Genomic DNA, 16,998 nt, shown 5'->3' on the forward strand with positions numbered 1-16,998 from the left:
GAACGCACAAGGAAACAAAGGATGGGAGAGGGGAGGGAAGGAGAAGGAGTGTATGTATTTTTAGTGCAAAATGAAACAGGTGCGATCATACCAGCACAAATGCACCGGATCCCATCAGTACTCTCGCAGTTATGTGTGCTTTGGCGAAAGTAGTACAAGGATGGGTTACCTCCTGGGAAGTTCTCGTATTGCACCCATTTTTTTTTTCAGATGGGCCGTTCGACGTTAGGTGCGACTGGAACTATAGTCCGTTGGTTTATACGCAAATGTGAGTCAAGATGCAGTGGCATTTTAATTGATATTAGAACGAGAAGGAGAGGTTAAGTGTGAACGCACCAGGAAACAAATGACAGGAGGGGGAAGAAAGGAGAAAGAGTGTATGTATTTGCAGCGCAAAATTAAACAGGTGCCATCATACCAGCAATAATGCACCGGATCCCATGAGAACTCCGCACTTAAGTGTACTTTGGCGAGAGTAGTACTCGGATGGGTGACCTCCTGGGAAATCCTCGTGTTGCACCCATTTTTTTTCGGATGGCTCGTTCGACGTTACGCGCGAATGAAATTATGAACCGCTGGTTCATTCGCAAAGGTGAGTCACGGTACCGGGGCATTTTACTTGATATCAGAATTAGAAGGAGAGATGCAAAGTGCAAGCACAAGGAAACAAACAAGGGGAGGGGGGATGGAAGGAGAAAGAGTGTATGTATTTGCAGCGCAGAATGAAACTTGTGCGATCATACCAGAACTAATGCAACGGATTCTATCAGAACTCCGCAAGTTACGGGTGTTTGGGCTAGAGTAGTACTAGGATGAGTGAGCTCCTGCAAAGTCCTTATATTTCACCCATTTTCTTTGGAAGTCCTCGTGTTGCACCCATTTTTTTACAAATGATTCTTTCGACGTTACGCGCGACTTGAATTATGGTCTGCAGCTTTATTCGCAAATGTGAGTAACGGCGCCGTGGCATTTTACTTGATATTAGAACGAGAACAGGAGGTGCAGTTCGCACGCACAAGGAAACAAATGACGGGAGGGGGAAGAAAGGAGAAGGATTTTATGTATTTGCCGTGCGAAATTAAATAGGTGCGATCATACCAACACTAATGCACCTATTCCCATTTGAACTCCGTAGTTAAGTGTGTTTGGACTAGAGTAGTACTCGGATGGGTGACCTTCTGAGAAGTCCTCGCGTCGCACTAATTTTTTTTCAGACAGGGTCGTTCGACGTTTCGTGCGACTGGAACTAGGGTCCGCTGGTTTATACGCAAATATGAGTCAAGAACCTGGGGCATTTTAATCGATATTAGAACGAGAATGAGAAGTGCAGCGTGAACGCACAAGGAAACAAATGATGGGAGGGGAGAGGAAAGGTGGAGTGTATGTATTTTCAGCACGAAATGAAACAGGTGCGATCACACCAGCATAAATGCACCGGATCCCATCATATATCCGAAGTTAATTGTGCTTTGGCGAAAGTGGTACAAGGATGGGCTACCTCCTGGGAAGTTCTCGTGTTGCACCCTTTTTTTTTTCAGATGGGTCGTTCGACGTTACGCGCGACTGGAACTATGGTCCGCTGGTTTATACGCAAATGTGAGTCATGACGCATGGGCATTTTAATTGATATTAGAACGAGATGGTGAGGTGAAGTGTGAACGCACCAGGAAACAAATGACGGGAGGGGGAAGAAAGAGTAGGAGTGTATGTACATACCAGCATTAATGCACCAGATCCCATCAGATCTCCGTACTTAAGTGTGTTTCGGCAAGAGCAGTACTCGGATAGGTGACCTCCTGAGATGTCCTCGTGTTGCACCCGTATTTTTTCGGAGGTGACATTCGACGTTACGCGCGAAAGGAATTATGAATCGCTAGTTCATTCGCAAAGGTGAGTCACGGTGCCGGGGCATTTTTCTTAATATTAGAACGAGAATGAGAGATGCAGAGTGCAAGCACAAGGAAACAAATGACAGGAGGTGGGATGGAACGAGAAAGAGTGTATGTATTTGCAGCGCAGAATGAAACATGAGCGATCATACAAGCACTAATGCAACGAATTCTATAAGAACTCTGCAGTTAAGGGTGCTTGGGCGAGAGTAGTACTAGGATGGGTGACCTCTTGTGAAGTCCTTATATTTCACCAATTTTCTTTGGAAGTCCTTGTGTTGCACCCATTTTTTTGAAGATGATTCTTTCGACGTTACGCGTGACTTGAATTATGGTCCGCAAGTTTATTCGCAAATGTGAGTCATGGCGCCGTGACCTTTTACTTGATATTTAAACAAGAATAGGAGGTGCAGTGCGCACGCACAAGGAAACAAATGACGGGAGGGGGAAGAAAGGAGAAGGAGTGTATGTATTTGCAGCGCAAAATTAAACAGGTGCAATCATACCAGCACTAATGCACCAGATCCCATCAGAACTCCACAGTTAAGTGTGTTTGGGTGAGAGTAGTACTCGGATTGGTCACCTCCTGGGAAGTTCTCATTTTGCACCCATTTTTTTTCGGATGGGTCGTTCGATGTTACGCGCGAATGGAAATATGTACTGCTAGTTCATTCGCAAAGGTGAGTAATGATGCCGGGGCATTTTACTTAAGATTAGAATGAGAAGGAGAGATGCAGAGTGCACGCACAAGGAAACAAATGACAAGAGGGTTGATGGAAGGAGAAAGAGTGTATGTATTTGCAGCGCAGAATGAAACATGAGCGATCATTCCAGCACTAATGCAACGGATTCTATAAGAACTCCGCAGTTAAGGGTGCTTTGGCGAGAGTAGTACTAGGATGGGTGACCTCCTGCAATGTCCTTATATTTCACCTATTTTCTTTGGAACTCGTTCTGTTGCACCCATTTTTTTGCAGATTATTCTTTCGACGTTACGCGCGACTTGATTTATAGTCCGCAGGTTTATTCGCAAATGTGAGTCACGGCGCTGTGACATTTTACTTGATATTAGAACGAGCACGGGAGGTGCAGTGCGCACGCACAAGGAAACAAATGATGGGAGGGGGAAGAAAGGAGGAGTGTATGTATTTGCAGCGCGAAATTAAACAGGTGCGAACAAACAAGCACTAATGCACCTGATCCCATCAAAACTCCGCAGCTAAGTGTGCTTGGGCGAGACTTGTACTTGGATGGGTGACCTCCTGGGAAGTCCTCGTGTCGCGCCAATTTTTTTAGACCGGTCGTTCGACGTTATGCGCGACTGGAAATATGGTCCGCTGGTTTATACGCAAATGTGAGTCAAGAAGCAGAGGCATTTTAATCGATATTAGAACGAGAAGGAGAGGTGCAGTGTGAACGCGCAAGGAAACAAATAACGGGAGGGGGAAAAAAGGAGAAGAAGTGAATGTATTTGCACCGCGAAATTAATCAGGTGCGATCATACTAACACTAATGCACCGGATCCCATCAGAACTCCGCAGTTAAGTGTCCTTGGGCGAGAGTAGTACTCGGATGGGTGACCTCCTGGGAAGTCCTCGTGTTGCACCCATTTTTTTTCAGATGGGTCGTTTGACGTTGCGCGCGAATGGATATATGAACCGCTGGTTCATTCGCAAAGGTGAGTCACGGTACCTGGGCATTTTACTTGATATTAGAACGAGAAAGACAGATGCAAAGTGGACGCACAAGGAAACAAATGGCGAGAGGGGGGATGGAAGGAGAAAGAGTGTATGTATTTGCAGCGTAGAATGAAACATGAGCGATCATACCAGCACTAATGCAACGGATTCTATCAGAACTCCCCAAGTTAAGGGTTCTTGGGCGAGAGTAGTATTAGGATGGGTGACCTCCTGCGAAGTTCTTATATTTCACCCATTTTCTTCGGAAGTCCTCGTGTTGCACCAATTTTTTTGCAGAGGATTCTTTCGACGTTACGAGCCACTTGAATTATGGTCCATAAGTTTATTCGCAAATGTAAGTCACGGCGCCGTGACATTTTACTTGATATTTGAACGAGAATGGGAGGTGCAATGCACACGCACAAGGAAACAAATGACGGGATGGGGAAGAAAGGAGAAGGAGTGTATGTATTTGCACCGCGAAATTAAACAGTTGCCATCATTCCAGAACTAATGCATCGGATCCCATCAGAACTCCGCAGTTAAGTGTGCTTGGGCAAGACTAGTACTCGGATGGGAGACCTCTTGGGAAGTCCTCGTGTCACACCAATTTTTTTTCAGATGGGTTGTTCGACGTTACGCGCGACTAGAACTATGGTCCGTTGGTTTATACGAAAATGTGAGTTAAGAAGCAGAAGCATTTTAATCGATATTAGAACGAGAAGGAGAGGTGCAGTGTAAACGCACAGGGAAACAAATGATGGGAGGGGGGAGGAAAGGAGAAGGAGTGTATGTATTTTCAGCACAAAATGAAACAGGTGCAATCATACCAGCACAAATGCACCGGATCCCATCAGAACTCCGCAATTAAGTTTGCTTTGACGAAAGTAGTATAAGGATGGGTTACCTCCTGGGAAGTTCTTGTGTTGCACCCATTTTATTTTTTCAGATTGGTCGTTCGACGTTACGCGCGACTGGAATTATGGTCCGCTGGTTTATGCGCAAATGTGAGTCAAGAGGCAGGGGCATTTTAATTGATATTAGAACGAGAAGAAGAGGTCAAGTGTGAACGCACCAGGAAACAAATGATGGGTGGGGGAAGAGAGGAGAAGGAGTGTATGTATTTGCAATGCGAGATAAATTAGGTGCGATCATACCAGCATTAACGCTCTGGATCCCATCAGAACTCCGTAGTTAAGTGTGCTTGGACGAGAGTAGTACTCGAATGGGTGACCTCCTGGGAAGTCCTCGTGTTGCCCCTATTTTTTTTCGGATGGGTGGTTCGAAGTTTCACACGAATAGAATTATGATCTGCTGGCTCATTCGCAAAGGTGAGTCATGGTGCCGGGGAATTTTACTTGATATTTGAACGAGAAGGAGAGATGCAAAGTGCACGCACAAGGAAACAAATGACGGAAGGGGGGATGGAAGGAGAAAGAGTGTATGTATTTGCAGCGCAGAATGAAACATGAGCGATCATACCAGAACTAATACAACAGATTCTATCAGAACTCCGCAAGTTAAGGGTGCTTGGGCGAGAGTAGTACTAGGATGGTTGACCTCCTGCGAAGTCCTTATATTTCACCCATTTTCTTGGGAAGTCCTCGTGTTGCACCCATTTTTTATGCAGACAATTCTTTCGACGTTAATGACTTGAATTATGGTCCGCAGGTTTATTCCCAAATGTGAGTCACGGTGCCGTGGCATTTTACTTGATATTTGAACGAGAACGGGAGGTGCAATGCGCACGCACAAGGAAACAAATGACCGGAGGGGGAAGAAAGTTGAAGGAGTGCATGTATTTGCAGCGCGAAATTAAACAGGTGCGATCATACCAGCACTAATGAACCGAATCACATCAGAACTCTACAGTTAAGTGTGTTTGGGCGAGAGTAGTAATCGGATGGGTGACCTCTTAGGAAGTCCTCGTGTCGTACCAATTTTTTTTCAGACAGGTCGTTCGACGTTACGCACGACTGGAATAATGGTCCGCTAGTTTATACGCAAATGTGAGTCAAGAAGCAGGGGCATTTTAATCGATATTAGAACGAGAAGGAGAGGTGCAGTGTGAATGCACAAGGAAACAAATGATGGGAGGGGGCAGGGAAGGAGAAGGAGTGTATGTATTTTCAGCACGAAATGAAACAGGTGCGATCATACCAGCACAAAATGCACCGGATCCCATCAGTACTTTGCAGTTAAGTGTGCTTTGCAGAAAGTAGTACAAGGATGGGTTACCTCCTGGGAAGTGCTCGCGTTGCACCAATTTTTTTTTTCAGATGGGTCGTTCGACGTTACGCGCGACTTGAACTATGTTCCGCTGGTTTATACACAAATGTGAGTCAAGACGCATGGGCATTTTAATCGATATTAGAACGCGAATGAAAGGTGCAGTGTGAACGCACAAGGAAACAAATAATGGGAGGGGGGAGGGAAGGAGAAGTAGTGTATGTATTTTCAGCACGAAATGAAACAGGTGCGATCATACCAGCACAAATGCACCAGATCCCATCAGAACTCTGTAGTTAAGTTTCCTTTGGCGAAAGTAGTACAAGGATGGGTTACCTCTAGGGAAGTTCTCGTGTTGCACCCTTTTTTTTCAGATGGGTCGTTCGACATTACGAGCGACTGGAACTATGGTCCGCTGGTTTATACGCAAATGTGAGTCAAGACGTAAGGGCATTTTACTTGATATTTGAACGAGAACGGGAGGTGCAGTGCGCACGCACAAGGAAACAAATGAAGGGAGGGGGAAGAAAGGAGAAGGAGTGTATGTATTTGCAGCGCGAAATTAAACAGGTGCGATCATACCAGCGCTAATGCACTGGATCCCATTAGAACTCCGCAGTTAAGTGTGCTTGGGCGACAGTAGTACTCGTATGGGTGACCTCTTGGGAAGTCTTGGTGTCGCACCAATTTTTTTTTCAGACGGACCATAGTTCCGCAGGTTTATTGGCAAATGTGAGTCACGGTGCCTTGGCATTTTACTTGATATTAGAACGAGAACGGGAGGTGCAGTACGCACGCACAAGGAAACAAAGGACGGGAGGGGGAAGAAAGGAGAAGAAGTGTATGTATTTGCAGCGCGAAATTAAATTGTGCGATCATACCAGCACTAATGCACCGGATCCCATCAAAACTCCGCAGTTAAGTGTGCTTGGGCGAGAGTAGTACTCGAATGGGTGACCTCCTAGGACGTCCTCGTGTTGCACCCATTTTTTTTCGGATGGGTCGTTCGACGTTACGCACAAATGAAATTATGAACCGCTGGTTCATTAGCATACGTGAGTCACAGTACGGGGGCATTTTACTTGATATTAGAACGAGTAGGAGAGATGCAGGGTGCACGCACAAGAAGAAAGAGTGCATGTCTTTGCAGCACATAATAAAACATGAGCAATCATACCACCACTAATGCAATGGATTCTATTAGAACTCTGCAAGTTAAGGGTGCTTTGGCGAGAGTAGTACTAGGATGGGTGACCTCCTGCGAAGTCCTTATATTTCTCCCATTTTCTTGGGAAATCTTCGTGTTGCGCCCATTTTTTTGCAGATGATTCTTTCGACGTTATGTTCGACTTGAATTATTGTTTGCAGGATTATTTACAAATGTGAGTCACGGCGCTGTGGCATTTTACTTGATATTTGAACGAGAACAGGAGGTGCAGTGCGCACGCACAAGGAAACAAATGACGGGAGGGGGAAGAAAGGAGAAGGAGTGTATGTATTTGCAATGCGAAATTAAACAGGTGCGATCATACCAGCACTAATGCACCGGATCGCATCAGAACTCTGCAGTTAAGTGTGCTTGGGCGAGAGGAGTACTCGGATGGGTGACCTTCCTGGAAGTCCTCGTGTTGCACCCATTTTTTTTCGGATGGGTCGTTTGACGTTACGCGCGAATGGAATTATGAACCGCTGGTTCATTCGCAAAGGTGAGTCACGGTGGCAGGGGATTTTACTTGATATTAGAACTAGAAGAGAGATGAATAGAGCACGCACAAGGAAACAAATGACGGGAGGGGGGATGGAATGAGAAAGAGTGTATGTATTTGTAGCGCAGAATAAAACATGAGCGATCATACCATCACTAATGCCACGGATTCTATCAGAACTCCGCAGTTAAGGGTGCTTGGGCGAGAGTAGTACTATTATGGGTGACCTCCTGCGAAGTCCTTATATTTCACTCATTTTTTTGGGAAGTTCTTGTGTTGCACCCATTTTTTTGCAGATGATTCTTTCGACGTTACGCGCGACTTGAATTATGGTCCGTAGGTTTATTCGCAAATGTGAGTCACGGTGCCGTGACATTTTACTTGATATTAGAACGAGAACGAGAGGTGCAGTGCGCACGCACAAGGAAATAAATGACGTGAGGGGAAATAAATGAAAAGGATTGTATGTATTTGCAGCGTAAAATAAAATAGGTGCGATCATACTAGCACTTATGCACCGGATCCCATCAGAACTCCACAGTTAAGTATGCTTGGGCGAGAGTAGTACTCGGATGGGTGACCTCCTGGGAAGTCCTCGTGTTGCACCCATTTTTTTTCGGATGGGTCCTTCGACGTTACGCGCAAATGGAATTATGAACCGCTTGTTCATTCGCAAAAGTGATTCACGGTGCCGGGCCATTTTACTTGATATTAGAATGAGAAGGAGAGATGCAGAGTGCACGCATAAGGAAACAAATGACGGGAGGGGGGATGGAAGGAGAAAGAGTGTATGTATTTTCAGCGCAGAATGAAACATGAGCGATCATACCAGCACTAATGCAACGGATTCTATCAGAACTTCGCAGTTAAGGGTGCTTGGGCGAGAGTAGTACTATTATGGGGGACCTCCTCCGAAGTCCTTATATTTCACACATTTTATTGTGAAGTCCTCGTGTTGCACCAATTTTTTAGCAGATGATTCTTTCGACGTTACGCGCGACTTGAATTATGGTCGGCTGGTTTATTCGCAAATGTGAGTCACGGCGCCGTGACATTTTACTTGATATTAGAACAAGAACGGGAGGTGCAGTGCGCACGCACAAGGAAACAAATGACGGGAGGGGAAGAAAGAAGAAGGAGTGTATGTATTTGCAGCGCAAAATGAAACAGGTACGATCATACAAGCACTAATGCACTGGATCCCATCAGAACTCCGCAGATAAGTTAACTTGGGCGAGAGTAGTACTTGGACGGGTGACCTCCTTGGAAGTCCTTGTGTTGCACCAATTTTTTTCAGACAGGTCGTTCGACGTTACGTGCGACTGGAACTAAGGTCCGCTGGTTTATACGCAAATGTGAGTCACGACACCGTGGCATTTTACTTGATATTAGAACGAGAACGGGAGGTGCAGTGCACACACACAAGGAAACAAATGACGGGAGGGGGAAGAAAGGAGAAGGAGTGTATGTATTTGCAGTGCGAAAGTAAACCGGTGCGATCATACCAGTACTAATGCACCGGATCTCATCAGAACTCCGCAGTTAAGTGTGCTTGGGCGAGAGTAGTACTAGGATGGGTGACCTCCTGGTAACTCCTCGTGTTGCACCAATTTTTTTGCAGATGATTCTTTCGACGTTACGCGCGACTTGAATTATGGTCCGCAAGTTTATTAGCAAATGTTAGTCACGGTGCCGTTGCATTTTACTTTATATTTGAATGAGAACGGGAGGTGCAGTGCGCACGCAGAAAGAAACAAATGATGAGAGGGGGAAGAAAGGAGAAGGAGTTTTTGTATTTGCAGCGCGAAATTAAATAGGTGCGATCGTACCAGCACTAATGCACCGGATCCCATCAGAACTCCGCAGTTAAGGGTGCTTGGGCGAGAGTAGTACTAGGATGGGTGATCTCCTGCGAAGTCCTCGTGTCGCAATAATTTTTTTTCAGACGGATCGTTTAATGTTATGCGCGACTGGAACTATGGTCTGCTGGTTTATACGCAAATGCGAGTCAAGAAGCAGGGGCATTTTAATTGATATTAGAATGAGAATGAGAGGTGCAGTGTGAACGCACAAGGAAACAAATGATGGGAGGGGGGAAGGAAGGAGGAGTGTATGTATTTTCAGCACGAAATGAAACAGGTGCGATCATACCAGCAAAATGCACCGGATCCGATCAGTACTCCGCAGTTAAGTGTGCTTTGGCGAAAGTAGTACAAGGATGGGTTACCTCTTGGGAAGTTCTCGTGTTGCACCCATTTCTTTTTCAGATGGGTCGTTCAACGTTACGCGCGATTGGAACTATGCTCCGCTGATTTATACGCAAATGTGAGTCAAGAAGCAGGGGCATTTTAATCGATATTAAAACGAGAAGAAGAGGTGCAGTGTGAACGCACAAGGAAACAAATGATGGGAGGGGGGAGGGAAGGAGAAGGAGTGTATGTATTTTATGCACGAAATGAAACAGGTGCGATCATACCAACACAAATTCACCAGATCCCATCAGAACTCCGCAGTTAAGTGTGCTTTGGCGAAAGTAGTACAAGGATGGGTTACCTCATGTGAAGTTTTCATGTTGAACCCATTTTTTTTTTTCAGATGAGCCGTTCGACGTAACGCGCGACTGGAACTATGGTCCGCTGGTTTATACGCAATTGTGAGTCAAGAGGTAGGGGCATTTTAATTGATATTAGAACGAGAAGGAGAGGTGAAGTGTGAACGCACGAGGAAATAAAAGACAAGAGTGGAAGAAAGGAGAAGGAGTGTATGTATTTGCATCGCGAAATTAAACAGGTGCGATCATACCAGCACTAATGCACCGGATCCAATCAGAACTCCTCAGTTAAGTCTGCTTGGGCGAGAGTAGTACTAGATGGGTTACCTCTTGGGAAGTCCTCGTGTCGCATCAGTTTTTTTTCAGATGGGTAGTTCGATGTTACGCGCGACTGGAGCTATGGTCTGCTTGTTTATAAGCAATTGTGAGTCAAGAAGCAGGGGCATTTTAATCGATATTAGAACGAGAATGAGAGGTGCAGTGTGAACGCATAAGGAAACAAATAATGGGAGGGGGGAGGGAAGGAGAAGGAGTATATGTATTTTCAGCACGAAATGAAACAGGTGCGATCATACCAGCACTAACGCAACGGATTCTATCAGAACTCCGCAGGTAAGGGTGGTTGGGCAAGAGTAGTACTAGGATGGGTTACCTCCTGCGAAGTCTTTATATTTCACCCATTTTCTTATGAAGTCCTCGTGTTGCACCCACTTTTTTGCGGATGATTCTTTCGACGTTACGCGCGACTTTAATTATGGCGCGCAGGTTTATTCACAAATGTGAGTCACGGCGCCGAAGCATTTTACTTGATATTTGAACAAGAACGAGAGGTGTAGTGCGCACGCACAAGGAAACAAATGACGGGAGGGGGGAAGAAAGGAGAAGGAGTGTACGTATTTGCAGCGTGAAATTAAACAGGTGCGATCATACAAACAATAAAGCACTAGATCCCATCAGAACTCCGCAGTTATGTGTGCTTGGGCGAGAGTAGTACTCGGATGGGTGACCTCCTTGGAAGTCCTCGTGTCGCACCAATTTTTTTTTCAGACGGGTCATTTGACGTTACGCGCAACTGGAATTATGGTCCACTGGTTTATATGCAAATGTGAGTCAAGAAGCAGGGGCATTTTAATCGATATTAGAACGAGAATGAGAGGTGCAGTGTGAACGCACAAGGAAACAAATTACGGGAGGGGGGAGGGAAGGAGAAGGAGTGTATGTATTTTTAGCACGAAATGAAACAGGTGCGATCATGCCAGCACAAATGCACCGGATCCTATAAGAACACCGCAGTTAAGTGTGCTTTGGCAAAAGTAGTACAAGGATGGGTTACCTCCTGAGAAGTTCTCGTGTTGCACCCATTTTTTTTCAGATGGGCCGTTCGACGTTACGGGCGACTGGAACAATGGTCTGTTGGTTTATACGCAAATGTGAGTGAAGATGCAAGGGCATTTTAATTGATATTTGAACGAGAAGTAGAGTGAAGTGTGAACGCACCAGGAAACAAATGACGGGAGGGGGAAGAAAGGAGAAGGAGTGTATGTATTTGCAGCGCAAAATGAAACAAGTGCGATCACACTAGCACTAATGCACCGTATCCGATCAGAGCTCCGCAGTTAAGTGTGCTTGGGCGAGATTAGTACTCGGATGGGTGACCTCCTAGGAAGTCCTCGTGTTGTACCCTTTTTTTTTCAGATGGGTCGTTCGACGTTACGCGCGAATGGAATTATGAACCACTGGTTCATTCGCAAAGGTGAGTCACGGTGCCGAGGCATTTTACTTGATATTAGAACGAGAAGAAGAGATGCAGAGCGCACGCACAAGGAAACAAATGACGGAAAGGGGGGATGGAAGGAGAAAGAGTGTATCTATTTGCAGCGCAGAATGAAACATGAGCGATCATACCAGCACTAATGCAACGTATTCTATCAGAACTCCACAAGTTATGGCTGCTTGGGTGAGAGTAGTTCTTGGATGGGTGAGCTCCTGCGAAGTCCTTATATTTCACCCATTTTCTTGGGAAGTCCTCGTGTTGCACTCATCTTTTTGCAAATGATTCTTTCGACTTTACGCACGACTTGAATTATGGTCCGTAGGTTTATTCGCAAATGTGAGTCACGGTGCCGTGGCATTTTACTTGATATTAGAGTGATAATGGGAGGTGCAGTGCGCACGCACAAAGAAACAAATGATGAGAGGGGGAAGAAAGGAGAAGGAGTTTATGTATTTGCAGCGCGAAATTAAATAGGTGCGATCATGCCAGCACTAATGCACCGGATCCCATCAGAACTCCGTAGTTAAGGGTACTTGGGCGAGAGTAGTACTAGGATGGGTGATCTCCTGCGAAGTCCTCGTGTCGTACTAATTTTTTTTCAGACGGATCGTTTAATGTTATGCGCGACTGAAACTATGGTCTGCTGGTTTATACGCAAATGCGAGTCAAGAAGCAGGGGCATTTTAATTGATATTAGAACGAGAAGGAGAGGTGCAGTGTGAACGCACAAGGAAACAAATGATGGGAGGGGGGAGGGAAGGAGGAGTGTATGTATTTTCAGCACGAAATGAAACAGGTGCGATCATACCAGCAAAATGCACCGGATCCGATCAGTACTCCGCAGTTAAGTGTGCTTTGGCAAAAGTAGTACAAGGATGGGTTACCTCTTGGGAAGTTCTCATGTTGCACCCATTTCTTTTTCAGATGGGTCGTTCAACGTTACGCGCGATTGGAACTATGCTCCGCTGGTTTATACGTAAATGTGAGTCAAGACGCAGGGGCAATTTTACTGATATTAGAACGAGAAGGAGAGGTGAAGCGTGGAAGCACCAGGAAACAAATTACGGAAAGGGGAAGAAAGGAGAATGAGTGTATTTATTTGCAACGCGAAATGAAACAGGTACGATCATACCAGCACTAATGCACCGGATCTCATCAGAACTCCCCAGTTAAGTGTGCTTGGGCGAGAGTTGTACTCGGATGGGTGACCACCTAGGGAGTCCTCGTGTTGCACCAATATTTTTTCGGATGGGTCGTTCGACTTTACGCACGATTGGAATTATGAACCGCTGGTTCATTCGCAAAGGTGAGTCAAGAAGCAGGGGCATTTTAATTGATATCAGAACGAGAAGGAGAGGTGCAGTGTGAACGCACAAGGAAAGAAATAATGGGAGGGGGGAGAGAAGGAGAAGGAGTGTATGTATTTTCAGCACGAAATGAAACAGGTGCGATCATACCAGCACAAATGCACCGGATCCTATCTGAACTCTGCAGTTAAGTGTGCTTTGGCGAAAGAAGTACAAGGATGGGTTACCTCTTGGGAAGTTCTCGTGTTGTACCCATTTTTTTTTTCAGATATATCGTTCGACTTTACACGCGACTGGAACTATGGCCCGCTAGTTTATACGCAAATGTGAGTCAAGACGCAGGGACATTTTAATTAATATTAGAACGAGAACAGGAGGTGAAGTTTGAACGCACGTGGAAACAAACGACGGGAGGGGGAAGAAAGGACAAGGAGTGTATGTATTTGAAGCGCGCAATTAAACAGGTGCGATCATACCAGCACTAATGCACCAGATCCCATCAGAACTCCGCAATTAAGTTTGCTTGGGTGAGAGTAGTACTCGGATGGGTGACCTCCTGGGAAGTCCTCGTGTCGCACCAATTTTTTTCAGACGGGTCATTCGACGTTACGCACGACTGGAACTATGGTCCGCTGGTTTATACGCAAATGTGAGTCAAGAAACAGGAGCATTTTAATCGATAAAAGAACGAGGAAGAGAGATGCAGTGTGAACACACACGGAAAAAATGGATGGGAGAGGGGAGGGAAGGAGAAGGAGTGTATGTATTTTCAGCACAAAATGAAATAGGTGCGATCATACCAGCACAAATGCACTAGATCCCATCAGAACTCCGCAGTTAAGTGTGCTTTAGCGAAAGTAGTACAAGGATGGGTTACCTCCTCGGAAGTTCTCGTGTTGCACCCATTTTTTTTTCAAAAAGTTCGTTCGATGTTACGCGCGACTGGAACTATGGTCTGCTGGTTTATACGCAAATGTGAGTCGAGACGCAGGGGCATTTTAATTGATATTAGAACGAGAAGGAGATGTGAAGTGTGAACGCACCAGGAAATATATTACGGGAGGGGGAAGAAAGGAAAAGGAGTGTATGTATTTGCAGCGCAAAATTAAACAGGTGCGATCATACCAGCATTAATGCACCGGATCCCATCAGAACTCCGCACTTAATTGTGCTTGGGCGAGAGTAGTACTCGGATGGGTGACCTCCTGGGAAGTCTTCGTGTTGCACCCATTTTTTTCGGATGGGTCGTTCGATGTTACGCACGAATAGAATTATGAACCGCTGATTCATTCGCAAAGGTGAGTCACGGTGTCGGGGGCATTTTACTTGATATTAGAACGAGAAGGAGAGATGCAGAGTGCACGCACAAGGAAATAAATGACGGGAGGGGGGATGGAAGGAGAAAGAGTGTATGTATTTGCAGCGCATAATGAAACATGAGCGATCATACCAGCACAAATGCAACGGATTCTATCAGAATTTCGCAAGTTAAGGGTGCTTGGGCGAGAGTTGTACTAGGATTGGTGACCTCCTGCGAAGTCCTCGTGACGCACCAATTTTTTTTCAGACGGGTCGTTCAACGTTATGCGCGACTGGAAATATTGTCCGCTGGTTTATACGCAAATGTGAGTCAAGAAGCAGGGGCATTTTAATCGATATTAGAACGAGAAGTAGAGGTGCAGTGTGAACGCACAAGGAAATAAATTACGGGAGGGGGGAGGGAAGGAGAATGAGTGTATATATTTTCAGCACGAAATGAAACAGGTGCGATCGTACCATCACAAATGCACCGGATCTCATCAGAACTACGCAGTTAAGTGTGCTTTGGCAAAAGTAGTACAAGGATGGGTTACTTCCTGGGAAGTTCTCGTGTTGCACCCATTTTTTTTTCAGATGGGTCGTTCGACATTACGCGCGACTTAAACTATGGTCCGCTGATTTATACACAAATGTGAGTCAAGAAGCAGGGGCATTTTAATCGATATTAGAACGAGAAGTAGAGGTACAGTGTGAACGCACAAGGAAACAAATGACGGGAGGGGGGAGGGAAGGAGAAGGAGTGTATGTATTTTCAGCACGAAATGAAACAGGCGCGATCATACCATCACAAATGCACCAGATCCCATCAGAACTCCGCAGTTAAGTGTGCTTTGGCGAAAGTAGTACAATGACGGGTTACCTCTTGGGAAGTTCTCGTGTTGCACCCATTTTTTTTCAGATGGGTCGTTCGACGTTACGCACGACTTAAACTAGGGTCCGCTGGTTTATACGCAAATGTGAGTCAAGAAGCAGGGGCATTTTAATAGATATTAGAACGAGAAGGAGAGGTGCAGTGTGAACGCACAAGGAAACAAATGATGGGAGGGGGGAGAGAAGGAGAAGGAGTGTATGTATTTTCAGCACGAAATGAAACAGGTGCGATCATGCCAGCACAAATGCACCAGATCCCATCAGAACTCCACAGTTAAGTGTGCTTTGGTGAAAGTAGTACAAGGATGGGTTACCTCCTGGGAAGTTCTCGTGTTGCACCCATTTTTTTTTTCAGATGGGTCGTTCGACGTTACACGCCACTGGAACTATGGTCCGCTTGATTATACGCAAACTTAAGTCAAGATGGAAGGGCATTTTAATTGATATTAGAACGAGAAGGAGAGGTGAAGTGTGAACGCACCCGGAAACAAATGACGGGAGGGGGAAGAAAGGAGAAGGAGTTTATGTATTTGCAGCGCAAAATGAAACATGAGCGATCGTACTAGCACTAATGCACCGGATCCCATCAGAACTCCGCAGTTAAGTGTGCTTGGGCGAGAGTAGTACTCGGATTGGTGACCTCCTGAAAATTCCTCGTTTTGCACCCATTTTATTCGGAGAGGTCGTTTGACGTTACGCACAAATGGAATTATGAACCGCTGGTTCATTCCCAAAGGTGAGTCACGGTGCCGGGGCATTTTAATTGATATTAGAACGAGAAGAAAAGATACAGAGTGCACGCACAAAAAACAAATGACGGGAGGGGGGATGGAAGGAGAAAGAGTGTATGTATTTACAGCTCAGAATGAAAAATGAGCGATCATACCAGAACTAATGCAACGGATTCTATCAGAACTCCAAGAGTTAAGTGTGCTTGGGCGAGAGTAGTACTAGCATGGGTGATCTCCTGCGAAGTCCTTATATTTCACCCATTTTTTTGGGAAGTCCTCGTGTTGCACCTATTTTTTTTGCAGATTATTCTTTTGACATTATGCGCGACTTGAATTGTGGTCTGCATGTTTATTCGCAAATGTGAGTCACGGCACTGTGGCATTAAACTTCATATTTGAATGAGAACGAGAGGTGTATTGCGCACGCACAAGGAATCAAGTAACAGGAGGGGGAAGAAAGGAGAAGGAGTATATGTATTTGCAGCGCGAAATTAAAGAGGTGCGATCATACCAGCACTAAAGCACCGGATCCCATCAGAACTCCACTGTTAAGTGTGCTTAGGCGAGAGTAGTACTAGGATGGGTGACCTCCTGGGAAGTCCTCGTGTTGCACCCATTTTTTTTTGGATGGGTCGTTCAACATTACGCGCGAATGGAATTATGAACCGCTGGTTCATTCACAAAGGTGAGTCATGGTGCTGTGGCATTTTGCTTGATATTAGAACGAGAATGAGAGATGCAGAGTGCACGCACAAGGAAACAAATGACGGGAGGGGGGATAGAAGGAGAAAGAGTGTATGTATTTGTAGCGCAGAATGAAACATGAGCAATCATACCAGCACTAATCCAACGGATTCTATCAGAACTCTGCAAGTTAAGGGTGCTTGGGCGAGAGTAGTATTAGGATGGGTGACCTCCTGCGAAGTCCTTATAATTCACCCA

The 16,998-nt window shown here is 45.5% G+C and overlaps 32 pseudogenes; all 32 read left to right on the top strand.

Moving 5' to 3' along the window:
• Positions 1-77: 77 nt before the first annotated feature.
• On the top strand, positions 78-197 carry LOC148242558 (5S ribosomal RNA; annotated as a pseudogene).
• A 207-nt stretch (positions 198-404) lies between these two features.
• LOC148242559 (5S ribosomal RNA) lies at positions 405-523 on the top strand (annotated as a pseudogene).
• A 561-nt stretch (positions 524-1,084) lies between these two features.
• LOC148242560 (5S ribosomal RNA) lies at positions 1,085-1,203 on the top strand (annotated as a pseudogene).
• Positions 1,204-2,381: 1,178 nt separating this feature from the next.
• LOC148242561 (5S ribosomal RNA) lies at positions 2,382-2,500 on the top strand (annotated as a pseudogene).
• A 557-nt stretch (positions 2,501-3,057) lies between these two features.
• On the top strand, positions 3,058-3,176 carry LOC148242562 (5S ribosomal RNA; annotated as a pseudogene).
• Positions 3,177-3,379: 203 nt separating this feature from the next.
• LOC148242563 (5S ribosomal RNA) lies at positions 3,380-3,498 on the top strand (annotated as a pseudogene).
• A 561-nt stretch (positions 3,499-4,059) lies between these two features.
• On the top strand, positions 4,060-4,181 carry LOC148242564 (5S ribosomal RNA; annotated as a pseudogene).
• A 203-nt stretch (positions 4,182-4,384) lies between these two features.
• Positions 4,385-4,503, top strand: LOC148242565 (5S ribosomal RNA; annotated as a pseudogene).
• A 208-nt stretch (positions 4,504-4,711) lies between these two features.
• LOC148242566 (5S ribosomal RNA) lies at positions 4,712-4,830 on the top strand (annotated as a pseudogene).
• A 1,212-nt stretch (positions 4,831-6,042) lies between these two features.
• LOC148242567 (5S ribosomal RNA) lies at positions 6,043-6,161 on the top strand (annotated as a pseudogene).
• Positions 6,162-6,365: 204 nt separating this feature from the next.
• On the top strand, positions 6,366-6,484 carry LOC148242568 (5S ribosomal RNA; annotated as a pseudogene).
• Positions 6,485-6,664: 180 nt separating this feature from the next.
• LOC148242569 (5S ribosomal RNA) lies at positions 6,665-6,783 on the top strand (annotated as a pseudogene).
• Positions 6,784-7,315: 532 nt separating this feature from the next.
• LOC148242570 (5S ribosomal RNA) lies at positions 7,316-7,434 on the top strand (annotated as a pseudogene).
• Positions 7,435-7,993: 559 nt separating this feature from the next.
• Positions 7,994-8,112, top strand: LOC148242571 (5S ribosomal RNA; annotated as a pseudogene).
• An 882-nt stretch (positions 8,113-8,994) lies between these two features.
• Positions 8,995-9,113, top strand: LOC148242572 (5S ribosomal RNA; annotated as a pseudogene).
• Positions 9,114-9,318: 205 nt separating this feature from the next.
• LOC148242573 (5S ribosomal RNA) lies at positions 9,319-9,437 on the top strand (annotated as a pseudogene).
• A 203-nt stretch (positions 9,438-9,640) lies between these two features.
• On the top strand, positions 9,641-9,758 carry LOC148242574 (5S ribosomal RNA; annotated as a pseudogene).
• A 207-nt stretch (positions 9,759-9,965) lies between these two features.
• LOC148242575 (5S ribosomal RNA) lies at positions 9,966-10,084 on the top strand (annotated as a pseudogene).
• A 207-nt stretch (positions 10,085-10,291) lies between these two features.
• LOC148242576 (5S ribosomal RNA) lies at positions 10,292-10,409 on the top strand (annotated as a pseudogene).
• Positions 10,410-10,970: 561 nt separating this feature from the next.
• Positions 10,971-11,089, top strand: LOC148242577 (5S ribosomal RNA; annotated as a pseudogene).
• Positions 11,090-11,296: 207 nt separating this feature from the next.
• Positions 11,297-11,415, top strand: LOC148242578 (5S ribosomal RNA; annotated as a pseudogene).
• Positions 11,416-11,619: 204 nt separating this feature from the next.
• On the top strand, positions 11,620-11,738 carry LOC148242579 (5S ribosomal RNA; annotated as a pseudogene).
• A 562-nt stretch (positions 11,739-12,300) lies between these two features.
• LOC148242580 (5S ribosomal RNA) lies at positions 12,301-12,419 on the top strand (annotated as a pseudogene).
• A 527-nt stretch (positions 12,420-12,946) lies between these two features.
• On the top strand, positions 12,947-13,065 carry LOC148242581 (5S ribosomal RNA; annotated as a pseudogene).
• A 206-nt stretch (positions 13,066-13,271) lies between these two features.
• LOC148242582 (5S ribosomal RNA) lies at positions 13,272-13,390 on the top strand (annotated as a pseudogene).
• Positions 13,391-13,597: 207 nt separating this feature from the next.
• LOC148242583 (5S ribosomal RNA) lies at positions 13,598-13,716 on the top strand (annotated as a pseudogene).
• A 205-nt stretch (positions 13,717-13,921) lies between these two features.
• Positions 13,922-14,040, top strand: LOC148242584 (5S ribosomal RNA; annotated as a pseudogene).
• Positions 14,041-14,246: 206 nt separating this feature from the next.
• LOC148242585 (5S ribosomal RNA) lies at positions 14,247-14,365 on the top strand (annotated as a pseudogene).
• An 858-nt stretch (positions 14,366-15,223) lies between these two features.
• Positions 15,224-15,342, top strand: LOC148242586 (5S ribosomal RNA; annotated as a pseudogene).
• A 206-nt stretch (positions 15,343-15,548) lies between these two features.
• On the top strand, positions 15,549-15,667 carry LOC148242587 (5S ribosomal RNA; annotated as a pseudogene).
• Positions 15,668-15,874: 207 nt separating this feature from the next.
• LOC148242588 (5S ribosomal RNA) lies at positions 15,875-15,993 on the top strand (annotated as a pseudogene).
• A 560-nt stretch (positions 15,994-16,553) lies between these two features.
• Positions 16,554-16,672, top strand: LOC148242589 (5S ribosomal RNA; annotated as a pseudogene).
• The last annotated feature ends 326 nt before the right edge of the window (positions 16,673-16,998 follow it).

Source organism: Carica papaya, chromosome 8 (assembly GCF_054855325.1).
Source record: "Carica papaya isolate Zhongbai chromosome 8, ASM5485532v1, whole genome shotgun sequence".
NCBI lineage: Eukaryota > Viridiplantae > Streptophyta > Magnoliopsida > Brassicales > Caricaceae > Carica > Carica papaya.